Source organism: Cervus canadensis, chromosome 26 (assembly GCF_019320065.1).
Source record: "Cervus canadensis isolate Bull #8, Minnesota chromosome 26, ASM1932006v1, whole genome shotgun sequence".
NCBI classification, from domain to species: domain Eukaryota; kingdom Metazoa; phylum Chordata; class Mammalia; order Artiodactyla; family Cervidae; genus Cervus; species Cervus canadensis.
This window is the reverse complement of record NC_057411.1, coordinates 45267734-45277461: the sequence shown is the minus strand read 5'-3', so window position 1 is coordinate 45277461 and position 9728 is coordinate 45267734. Positions and strand designations below refer to the sequence as shown.

The window sequence follows — 9728 nt, the reverse complement described above, 5'->3', positions numbered from 1 at the left end:
ATTAAAATTGCATACACATTAATTTTTGGAATGATTCATATTTATATAAGATTAGTTATAGTATCTCTCCATTAGTTCAGGTCTTATTTTATGTATAACAAAAATGTTTTGATTGTTTTCACATGAATTTTGTATTCTTCTTTTAAAATTCATTCTTTAGTGTTTCTAGATTATGTCTATTGCAAACTGAATTTTTTTTTCCATTTTCTTTTTTAACTGGTAATTACTAGCATAGAGGAAAAACTTTGATTTTGGGTATTTATATTGAATCCAGGCACCTTATCAACTTATTTTATTAATTCTAACACTTTAATTTTTTCCCTAGGGCTTTTTTTGTTTTTCTAGCTGCCTTCCTTCCTTCCTTCTTTGCACTTTTAACTTCTTTCTGAAGTTTTCAATCATATAGTATTCAAATAAATGTTATTTTATTTTCTAACATATATTAATACATTGATATTCTTTATCTACCTGTATGAAAGTCACTCAGTCACGTCCAAGTCTTTGCGACCCCATGGACTATATAGTCCATGGAATTCTTCAGGCAAGAATACTGGAATGGTAGCCTTTCCCTTCTCCAGGGGATCTTTCCAAACCAGGAATCGAACCCAGGTCTCCCACATTGCAGGAACATTCTTTACCAGCTAAGTCACCAAGAAAGCCCAAGAATACTGGAGTGGGTAGCCTATCCCTTCTCCAGCAGATCTTCCCAACCCAGGAATCTAACTGGGGTCTCCTGCATTGCAGGCACATTCTTTACCAACTGAGCTATGAGGGAAACCCCATCTACTTGTATTACATAAACTGAAATATCCAAAAGAGCAGCTGATATCTCTTCATGATTAACTTCAATGAAAGTAAAGTATGTCCTCATTTAATTTGATGTTTGCTATTGAAAAATAGTCTTCCTTGTGTTAGATGTTTTTCTTATATTTCCATTTTATGTGAAAAAATGTTTATTGATAATCATATTTCTATCTTTGAAATTTTTTCTCATGATGAATTATTAACAGATTTCCTAACACTGAGCCATTCTGGTAATCCATAGATATTCTTTTCATATTTTTGTTAGCTAATTTTTCAAATTTTAACATTTATATTTGTTGGTAAAATTAATGTGCGCTTAAATTTCCCAATTTTGTTGTTATAAAGTTTTTATATCAAACTTAAGCTTTATTCTCAAAACAAGTTGGGAAGCTACCTTATACCATCTAGAACTTTGAATAAATCTTGAAGAATCTTCAGTTTAAAACTTATGTAGAAATTTAGCAACAGATTAGAGCCTCTTTCTCTTTTAATTGGAATATTTTTATGTACCTTTCTGAATAGTTCGTATTTCCAAACTCTTTTTGAATCAGTATCATTAGTTTATATTTTGCTAGAAAAAAAGCAAAATATATATGACTTTACATATTTAAATCCATTCCCATGCAGTTGCACATCACACATACCATCTCATTTCTGATAGTCAGTTTTTAACTTTTTTTCCTCACTTTTACTTATCCTTATTTGCCAGAGATATTTCTACATGCTTCATCAATTTTTTGTATCTCTATTATCTTCTTTTGGGATACTTTCTAGTTTTTCCCCCAATTTCTTTTAAAAAAAAGTTAATTCTCAAGAATTTTATTCATCTATCCTCAAAATAATTATAGAATCATAAACTGATACAAATAAACCTCACAATAGATTTTTACATACAACTTTTTATTGGAATGTAATTGCTTTATAATATTGTGCTAGTTTCTGCTGTCCAACTAAGAGAATAAGCTACATGTATAGGGGGCTTCCCGGGGGCTTCCAGGGGGCTTCCTGGGGGCTTCCCGGGGGCTTCCTGGGGACTTCCCTGGTGGCTCAGAGGTTAAAGCGTCTGCCTGCTATGCAGGAGATCCAGGTTCGATCCCTGGATCGGGAAGATCCCCTGGAGAAGGAAATGGCAACCCACTCCAGTATTCTTACCTGGAGAATCCCATGGAAGGAGGAGCCTGGTAGGCTACAGTCCACGGGTCACAAAGAGTCGGACACGACTGAGCGATTTCACTTTTCATACATGTATCTCCTCTCTCTTGGACCTCTCTCCCACCCCCTTCATCCCACGCATCTAGGTTATCACAGGACCACCAAGCTGAGCTCCCTGTGCTATATAGCAGCTTCCAATTAGCTATTTATTTTATACATGGTTGTGTACATACAACTATATTGAGAAAAAAAGAAGGATCAATGAGAACAAGGATACACAAGGAAGTTGGTCAGGAGTGATGAGGCTTTGGTATCAAAATGAGAAAGAGAAGGGGCAAGATTCCCACAACCATGTGAGCTAATTGGTGTTTCCACAAAGAGAGTACCCAATTAGTTCATTATGGAACCACCGTTTGTGTTAAAGAGAACTGAACTGTTTCTAAAATAGAGAAGTCATCTTGGGAGCTAATTAAAATGGAAGAATTGTAGTTTTTAATTTTTTGTTCAGACCCTGACTTTCATTAAATCTTCACTTATTTCACTAGATCCAATAAAACCCAGGCTCCAGGACAGAATAAGAAGAAATACCTGTTCGTTGCAAGGTCATAAATGCAGCTTGCCATTTTGACAGTAACTCTAACGTCAAACCCACCAAGATGGCAATTGATGCAATTCTGCTTGAGGTGGAGAGAGACCTCATGTGGACTTGAAGGAAAATCATACACATCAATAGCCTATGGATCAAAAATTCAACTTAATGAAATTTTCAGAGTAAATACCCCTATTCGAGATGAAAGAGGAAAAATGAGCAGAGCAATTATCTTAAGATATTTCTCTTTGAAAATGATAGCACATTAAGAGAATGTAAAACTAAGACAATTTAGTGTTTTCAAGGCCCACATTTGATTTATATAAGACTCAGTGGACTCCCCAGGTTCACAAAATAACAAAACAACTTACCTCTGACCCTAAGTTTTTATTTGTAAGACATGTAGCCCCCAATTATCGGATAAATGGTTTTCATTCAGGAGAGGGAACCCAAAGGAAGTGTTTTTGTCTTTAAAGAGCATTTTGCCTTCCTTCAGAAGTAAAAAGAAAATGTAAAGTGAAAGGCCCCTTCTATGTCTTGTCAGCAGATATGTGATATTTCCAATTTTCCTTTCACAACCTCTCAGAAAACCATAGTCTCAAAAGTGCTGTTCAGCTGAAAAAAAAAAAAAAAAAAAAAGTCCAACAATTATAGATTCACTCAATATAAGGTGTGTGGTTTCTGGAAAATGCTGCAACAACCACAAAACATTCCACACTTTGTTACCATTTTATTGAATCATAAAGAATTTCTTGAAGGCCTACTGCTTTGTAATAAAAAGTAATTTTTGCTAATATATTCCCTAGACATAAGGCACTATATAATATTGGATTGCATACATTAGACCAAAATGCTCTCTTGTTCAAACTTTTATAATTTCAGAGACTTCCTGCAAGTTTTATGTTTGTGAAGGAATTTGCTTACAAGTCATTACAAACAACTTGTTCTTTTACTTCATGAGAAGTATAAAGGGACGACCACCACAATGCAGTAGAATAAACGCAAGGCAGAAAGAGAAGTTGAAATTGTTGACTATTTTACTCATAAATGCTGAACTTAGACTATTGAGAAGGCAGAATTTTTCTCCATGGTATTTATTAAATGATTACAGTGGTTTATTTAAGTATAATTTACTTGCAATAAGATGCATAATCATAATTGTACATCTTAATGCATTTTGTCAAATGCATACACCAGTGTACACATCACCTGGTTAAGGCATGGAGCGTTGTATTGGAAAAGTTCTTGTCTGAACTTTCTCATTCAGTTTCCCTAAAAAGCAATCATTCTTCTGATTTCCAGATCATTGATTAACTTTGCTTGTTTTTGAACTTTATAAATGGCATCATTCAATAGGTATTATATAGTGTCCATCTTCATATTCTTTTTTTCACTCATATTTTTGAGAATCATCCATGTTTTTGCATGTATTAGTGGTGTTTTGTTTTTCAATTGGTATTCTGTTGCATGAATATTCCACAAATGTGTTTATTCACTCTCCTATTGATGGTTTGTTTGGGTTGTTTTCAATTTCCAGCTATTAGGACTAGTATACTTTGGGTAATTTGATACAATTTTTTGTATAAATATTAGCTCTCAGCTCTATGGTTAGTGACAGACTTGCTAAGTCATATGACATGATAACAATGTTTTTATCTCAAAATTGAAGTTTCAATTATAGTAGAAATAAATTTTCCCTTAGCCCATCACTTACTTGATATCTACCGCTAATACTTTAGTGGTGTTTCCATGTGCAAGAATATTCTTTTAAATATTCATTAAATAATGAAAACTCTATTGATATTTCACAACCATCCTAAGTTCAGATTCTATTCAAGACTTTTTCAGTTATCCCAATAGGGTATTTTACAGAAAAATGATCATGTCCAGAATCATGTGTGGCATTTCATTTATATGTATCTTTATTCTAACTTTTGTGAGATCTTTGTTAAAGTCTTTCTTGACTTCCATGATCTTGATATTTTTACATTACAAGCCAGTTATTTTGTAGAACATCCCCCAATTTAGATTTGATTAGATGCAGGCTATGCATCTTTGGCAGGAATATCACTGATGCAATGCTTCCTATCCGGTCCACATGTTTTTGACTTGTCCCATATGTGATGATGCTTGCTTTGATCATCGGATTAAGGTGGTGTCTGCCAGGCTTCCCACCATAACATTACTCTAATCCCTTTTCTATTTAGCAAGGATTTTATGGGGAGGTATTTTGGATCTGCATAAATATATTATTTCTTATTCAATTTTTAATTTATTATTTGCATATTTATAAAAATAAAGAGTCATATGTTCCTATTTTATTTAATGGGTTATAATTCAATCCGTTCATTATTTTGATGCTGAAATTTCCCCAAATCTGGACAGTGTACATGTTTCCAGCTGGCTTCTGTGTCTTTTTGATAAGCCCCCCTCATTCTCTGAGCACTTTCTGGCTTTCAAGTACAAGATGTTCCAGTCTCATCTTGTACTTTCACTGCCCTGGCCCAAGAACCAAACAGTTTTTCCATGATTTCCTGGTTCCTTTTGGTTTAAATACTGTAGATCACATTTTTTAGAAGCTAAGATCTGGTTCCTGGGTGTGTTTTCCTACTCCCAGAGACTATCAGTGGTACAGACAAATACATATGAATGTTCACACGGATACATATACACATGTCTTTACATTGATATATTTTTCTTCTTGTAGTTTTTTTTTTTTTCAATGTGGTTTCAATACCTATGATGCTAATCTAACCCTGCAGGCTCAATTCTAAGTTGCTTTATTTCAATATTTGTAAGTCCTTTCTTTCACGGTAATAAATCTGGTTTTCATTACCCGTAATATTTACTTATTTGATCAGTTCTTCCATGTGTAACCAATATTTCATGGTCACCACGACCTCCTGTTTATAGTTGTCTATTTGACTCCCCTCAGGATCCAGCAGTCCACACTGGGCAGCCAACACTGTCTCCATGTTGGAGACTCTCTTCACCCGCCAAACCCCAGTCACTTAAGCTGTATGGAAGCTTCCTTACCTTGATGGACCACCTCCTTAATCTATTCAGGCTCTGACAGCCTACTTTGCCATCTCTGGAAATGGGCAATCTCAGCACCCTGCTTGGGCTCTAACACTACATACTAGAGAAACCCGTCCAAGGGGACACCCTCTTTATCTACCTTGGTCCTCAACAGCCTACTCTAGGCCACTAAGGCCTCACAGTCATGGACACCAACTTTGCTTGACTCCACCTAATGTCTTTAGGACTGAATATTTCAGCAAAGGAAGGAGAAAAAGAAGATAAATGAGGACTTAATACTCATGCACATTAACTATTTTAGCAAGTGATTATGACAAAATTTATTGATTTTGGCCAAACTCTTGTATCCATAAACAGTGTATAGTTACAGTTCAACTACGAGTTGATATATTTAGTTGCAGATAGTTCATTAACTGCTTTGCCAATAGATTTATCAAGTCTGATATGTGACTTTTCTGTTAAATTATTTCTCACCCTTTTGGAAATCATATTCAATAAACTGAAACTTTATTTGACCTCCCGGCACTAAGTCAAGCTCATTTGCACTATTTACTAATTATTATTGTGTAAATATTCCCATGAAGGCCAATTTTAAGCTACCAACATGATATGAGTGAACATAGTTGTCAAGAAATAAGTGGTAATATTTCTGTCATAAAGGTACAATATATATATACACCCTCAATAGCATAATAATAGTAAAATGCTATGAAATTATTAGGAAGTAGTAAACTTTAAGTATTTGTTATATTTGTTTTCATACAAGTTTTTATTTGTAAGCATATATGATTTTGGTTTTACTAAAAACTGTGTTTAATCCCTGATTTGCAGCAGAGGTTTAGTGATTGGATCTCACAAAGCAGTCTAGGACAGATCCAGCACACCACTGAATGGTTTTCAAATTATTTGGCCCCAGGACATTTGTCTTAATGTGCACCTAATCAATATTCCTGGAAATACACTCTGACAAATTGTGGAAACTCGGTAATAATAAATCCTATATGTATAAAAGCAGTGCTTTTTGGAAAAATAAATAAATGGAATATAATATAAATGATCACACTTTATTAAATGTTTCTCTCAGATAAGAAACTTAACTTTTCTGAGACTACATGTTTTATGCGTAACCTGTGGAGCTTGGACTACATCTCAGTAATTCCCATAGAAAAGTTTAAATCTAGATTCTTTATTTGTTAATGGATACAAAGTCTTACTTATTTGATAGAAAACTATTGAGTTCCAGCTGCCTGCCTAAGTCTGTGCTAATACCTGAGTTTGTAAAGAGGGATATAACATATATTTTAATCTGAAGGAGCTTCAAGTCTAATGAGATAAATGGATCATGTCAGAAAAGACTATAACAAATTGATCTTGATAAGGATCTGGGTCTGGAATAAGGAAGGAAACAGACCAGATGAGACAAAGAACATGCTAGAAACACAGTTTTTGTTTTGTTTTGTTTTTTGCTGGCAGTATCAGTGTTGGCCTGATTCTCTTACGCTTCCAGACAACTTTGAACATTTTATGCTTTCAAGTAAATCATCAATGTTGTCTAAAATAGTGCCTCTAAAGTCACAATCCTGAAATTTGACCTCTTTAAACAAGGAGTTTTAAAATTCTCAGAGCTTAAACTCTAGGATAGAACTTCTTCAGGTTAATTTCTTATTTATTTAGTCCTCAACTCTCCAGCAATAGACCCTTATTTTTTTTTTTCCTATGCCTTCAAGTGAGTAGTTATGTCATTATGGTTGTTGCTGCTATTCTTGTTTTTACCTATTTTTAGACTGATGTATAGTTGACTTGCAATATTATATTTGTTTGAACAGCCTACAACATATGTGCACCTAGTAATTTGTTAATTTTATAGATTATACTGCATTCAAAGACAGTTATAATATTGGCATATGCTGCACATTATATCCTTGTAACTTCTTTACTTTATACTTAGTGGCTTGAACCTTTTAGTTCCCTTCACTGATTTTGCCCTTCCTCCATATCTGTCAGAATGGCTTCCATCAAAAAGATAAGAAATAACAAATGCTGGCAAGGATGTGAAGAAAATGGAACCCATATACACTGTTGGTAGGAATGTAAATTGGGACTACCAGTATGGAAAACAGTACAGAGGTTCCTCAAAAACTTAGAAATAGAACCACCATTCAATGCATCAGGTCCACTCTTGGGTGTTTATCCAAACAAAACAAAAACCTAAAAGCAAAATCACTAAAAACAAAAACACACATATATCCAAAAAGATATATTCACTCCAACATTCATAGCAGCATTATTTACAATAGCCAAGATTATAGAAGCAACATAAGTGTCCACCAACAGATGAAAAATAAAGAGATGTGATACATACACACACACACACACACACACACACACACAAATATATAATGGAATATTACTCAACCATAAAAAGAATGACAGTTTGCTATTAGGAACAACATAGATGAACCTGGAGGGTATTATGCTTACTGAAATAAGTCAGACAAAGAAAAATACTGTGCTTTTATTTGTATTTGGAATCTAAATGGTAAAACAAGCAAATGTAATAAAGCAGAAACAGACTCACAAAGAACAGCTAGTGATGACTGGAGGGGAGCAGGGCAATTGCTGTTGTTTTTAATGAAAGTCAGCATCTCTTTGGGCTGAATCTGTTATGATCCAGAGATAAACAGCAAGGCCTGAACCGTATCAGCTTTGAGGACACCTTCAACAGGTGGTGAAGTGACTGCTGTGACAGCGATCAGTTCAGTTCAGTTCCGTCCCTCAGTGGTGTCTGACTCTTTGTGGCCCCATTTTCTGCAGCACACCACGCTTCCCTGTCCATCACCAACTCCCAGAGCTTGCTCAAACTCACTTCCATCAAGTCAGTAATGCCATCCAACACTTTCATCCTCTGTCATCCCCTTCTCCTCCTGTCTTCAATATTTCCCAGCATCAGGGTCTTTTTCAATAAGTGCATCAGATAGCCAAAGTACTGGAGCTTCAGCTTCAGCAAAAGTCCTTTCAATGAATATTCAGGGTTGATTTCCTTCAGAATTGGCTGGTTTGATCTCCTTGCTCTCCAAGGGACTCTCAAGAGAGTTCTCCAACACCACAGTTCAAAAGCATCAATTCTTTGGTACTCAGTTTTCTCTATAGTCCAGCTCTCACATCCATACATGACTACTGGAAAAACCATAGCTTTGACTAGACGGGCCTTTGTTGGCAAAGTAATGTCTCTGCTTTTTAATATGCTGTCTAGGTTGATCATAGCTTTTCTTCCAAGGAGCAAGTGTCTTAATTTCATGGGTGCAGTTACCATCTGCAGTGATTTTGGAGCCCAAGAAAATAAAGTCTTTCACTGTTTTCATTGTTTCCCGTGAAGTGATGGGACCAGCTACCTTGATCTTTGTTTTCTGAATGCTGAGTTTTAAGCCAGCTTTTTCACTCTCCTCTTTCACTTTCATCAAGAGGCTCTTCAGTTTCTCTTTGCTTTCTGCCATAACGATGATGTCATTCACGTATCAGGTTATTGATATTTCTCCTCGCAATCTTGATTCCAGCTTGTTCTTCATCCAGTCCAGCATTTCGCATGATGTACTCTGCATAATAGTTAAATAAGTAGGGTGACAATATACAGCTGTAACATATTCCTTTCCCAGTTTGGAACCAGTCTGTTGTTCCATGTTCGGTTCTAACTGTTGCTTCTTTACCTGCAAACAGGTTTCTCAGGAGGCAGGTAAGGTGGTCTGGTATCCCCATCTCTTGAAGTATTTTCCACAGTTTATTGTGATCCAAACAGTCAAAGGCTTTGGCGTAAAAGCAGAAGTAGATATTTTTCTGGAATTCTCTTGCTTTTTCATATTGAAAGCAGTATGAGAGGGTTACTTATGAAAAGAGCAGAAAAGTGAAAATGAAACTGAACTACCCTAACCCAAATGGTGCAAGACCCAGTAAGGGATACAGGGCACCTAGGTGGCATTACCTGGTACTTCAGGAACTGGAGATCTCTAGCGTTCGTTCAAGTTCCCTCAGTGGGGAGTGCCAGCTGCAATCTTCCTTATTAATCCAGGTCTAGAGACAGTGTTCTTGAACCATCTGCTGAGAGGCAGGACTACATCCTGGTGAACACGGGGTGTTTAGAGCAACCAGC

General features: G+C 35.7%; 1 non-coding gene across 1 annotated transcript; it reads left to right on the top strand.

The window, feature by feature from the left end:
- Window positions 1-1840: 1840 nt before the first annotated feature.
- Window positions 1841-1912, top strand: TRNAS-GCU. Its single transcript has one exon. It is a non-coding gene; the product is annotated as a tRNA-Ser (tRNA).
- Window positions 1913-9728: the final 7816 nt, after the last annotated feature.